The sequence below is a fragment of the Mandrillus leucophaeus genome, unplaced genomic scaffold (assembly GCF_000951045.1).
Source record: "Mandrillus leucophaeus isolate KB7577 unplaced genomic scaffold, Mleu.le_1.0 Scaffold246, whole genome shotgun sequence".
NCBI classification, from domain to species: domain Eukaryota; kingdom Metazoa; phylum Chordata; class Mammalia; order Primates; family Cercopithecidae; genus Mandrillus; species Mandrillus leucophaeus.
In genome coordinates, this window is record NW_012102543.1 from 754,653 (window position 1) to 757,737 (window position 3,085).

At 46.9% G+C, this 3,085-nt stretch overlaps 1 pseudogene; it reads left to right on the top strand.

The window, feature by feature from the left end:
- The first annotated feature begins 2,616 nt into the window (after positions 1–2,616).
- The window catches only part of LOC105541885, a 60,215-nt pseudogene continuing 59,746 nt past the window's right edge, over positions 2,617–3,085 (top strand).

Consider the following 3,085-nt stretch of genomic DNA (forward strand, 5'->3'; position numbering starts at 1 on the left):
TGATCTTGGCTCACTGCAACCTCCACTTTCTGGGTACAAGATTCTCATGCCTCATCCTCTCGAGCATCTGGGATTACAGGCATGCACCACCATACTCAGCTAATTTTTGTATCTTTAGTAGAGATGAGGTTTCACTGTGTTGACCAGGCTGGTCTGAAACTCCTGTCCTTGAGTGATCTGCCTGCCTCGGCCTCCCAAAGTGCTGGGATTATAGGCGTGAGCCACCATGCCCAGCCAGTTCTAGCATTTTGAAAAAGAAACACAATTGATGAATCAAACATGAAAATCTTAGTAATCAAAGAAATGTGAATACCATAGGGAGATATCAGAGTTTCTGTTTTGTTTTGTTTTGAGATAGGGGTCTTGCTTTGTTGCCCAGGCTGGTCTTGAATTCCTGGGCTCAAATAATCCTCCTGGCTGGGTGCAGTGGCTCACGCCTGTAATCCCAGCACTTTGGGAGGCCGAGGCGGGTGGATCATGAGGTCAGGAGATCGAGACCATCCTGGCTAACATGGTGAAACCCCGTCTCTACTAAAAATACAAAAACTTAGCCAGGCGTGGTGGTGGGCACCTGTACTCCCAGCTACTCAGGAGGCTGAGGCAGGAGAATGGCGTGAACCCAGGAGGTGGAGCTTGCAGTGAGCCGAGATCTCACCACTGCACTCCAGCCTGGGTGACAGAGCGAGACTCAGTCTCAAAAAAAAAAAAAAAAATTTCCTCCCACCATGGCCTCCCGAAGTGGTAGGATTACAGCCATGAGCCACCATGCCCAGCCAAGATATCACTTTAAAGCCATTGCTTGGTAGAAACTAAAAAGTCTGGCTGGGCACTGTGGTTCATGCCTGTAATCTCAGCACTTTGGGAGACTGAGGAGGGCGGATCACTTGAGGTCAGGAGTTCGAGACCAGCCTGGCCAACATGGGGAAATCCCGTCTCTACTAAATATACAAAAATTATAGCCAGGCATGATGGTGCATGCCTGCAATCCCAGCTACTCGGGAGGCTGAGGCAGGAGAATCACTTGAACCTGGGAGGCAGAGGTTGTGGTGAGCCGAGATCACGCGATTGCACTCCAGCCTGGGCAGCAAGAGGGAAACTCTCTCTCTCAGAAAAAAACAAAAAACAAAAACAAAAAAAACTAAGAAGTCTGATGATATGAGGATGTAGAATAAGAGGAACACTTAGACATTGCTGGTGGAAGTATACACTGGTACAACTATTTTGATAACTTAAAAAAAATAAGGATGGCTGGGCATGGTGGCTCACACCTGTAATCCCAGCACTTTGGGAGGCCACGGTGGGCAGATCACTTGAGGTCAGGAGTTCAAGACCACCCTGGCCAGCACGGTTCAACCCCGCCACTACTAAAAATACAAAAATTAGCAGAGCATGGTGGTGTGCACCTGTAGTCCTAGCTATTTGGGAGGCTGAGGCAGGAGAATTGCTTGAACCTGGGAGGTGCAGGTTGCAGTGAACCGAGATCATGCCACTGCACTCAAGCCTGGGGTATAGAACAAGACTCTGTCTCGGGGAAAAAAAAAAAAAAAAAAAAAAAAAGCATGTGCTTTGCCTATGACTCTCTTGTTTATGTAGAGAAACCTTTGTGTGTATACCCCAGGACACATGTTCAAGGACATTCATAGCAACATGGTTCATAAAGGAAACAAAAATACCAAAAATTACTCAAACATCTGACAAGAGAATAGAGAACAGGTCAAGGTATTTCCCAAAATTTACATAACATAATAAGCATTTTATATGCATTTAAGGTTGCCTAGAAAACGAAAAGTGGTTTTTTTTGTTTGTTTGTTTGTTTTTTGAGACAGAGTCTCACTCTGTAGCACCAGCTGGAGTGCAGGGGCATGATCTCGGCTCACTGCAACCTCCACCTCCTTGGTTCAAGCAATTACCCTGCCTCAGCCTCCCAAGTAGCTAGGATTACAGGCACACACCACCACGCCCGCCTAATTTATTTCTATTTTTAATAGAGACAGGGTTTCACCATGTTGGTCGGACTGGTCTCGAACTCCAGACTTCAGGCAATCTGCCCGCTTCAACCTCCCAAAGTGCTGGGATTATAGGCGTGAGCCACCACAACTGGCCAACAAAATTTTTAAAAAGCATTATACAGAAATAGGATGAATAAACTCCAGTGTCATGTATATGACATTCAGTGAAAAAAGCAAATCAGGCTGGGCGCAGTGGCTCATGCCTGTAATCCCTGCACTTTGGGAGGCTGAGGCGGGTGGATCACCTGAGGTCAGGCGTTCAAGACCAGCCTGGTGAACATGATGAAACCGCATCTCTACTAAAATACAAAAAATTAGCTGAGTGTGGTGGCGCGTGCCTGTAATCCCAGCTACTCAGAAGGCTGAGACGGGAGAATCGCTTGAACCTGGGAGGCAGAGGTTGCAGTGAGCTGAGATCACACCACTGCACTCCGGCCTGGGCATCAAGAGCAAAACTCTGTGTCAAAAAAATATATTTAAAAAAATAATAAATTAATAAAAGAAAAGAAAAGAGCAAATCAGAAATTTGTATATTGAATGTGTCTGCAGCACTTGGGGTTCCTGTGTCTTTCTTCAAAGTTGGAGCCGGGCCTACACGCCAGCAACCATGTGTAAGGGACCTACAGTTAGTATTGATCTTGGCACCACCTACTGTTGTGTTGGTGTTTTCCACCATGGAAAAGTAGAGATAATTGCCATTGATCAGGAAAACCAAACCACTGCAAGCTATGTCACTTTTATGGACACTGAATGATTCATTGGCGACGCCACAAAGAGTCAAGTTGCAGTGGCCGGGCGCGGTGGTTCACACCTGTAATCCCAGCACTTTAGGAGGCCAAGACGGGCAGATCACGAGGTCAGGAGTTCAAGACCAGCCTGGCCAACATAGTGAAACCCCATCTCTACTAAAAATACAAAAAATTAGCTAGGTGTAGTGGTGGGAGCCTGTAAGCCCAGCTACTCGGGAGGCTGAGGCAGGAGAATCACTTGGACCCAGGAGGCGGAGGTTGAAGTGAGTGGAGATGTCACCAGTGCACTCCAGCCTGGGCAACAGTGCAAGACTCCATCTCAAAAAA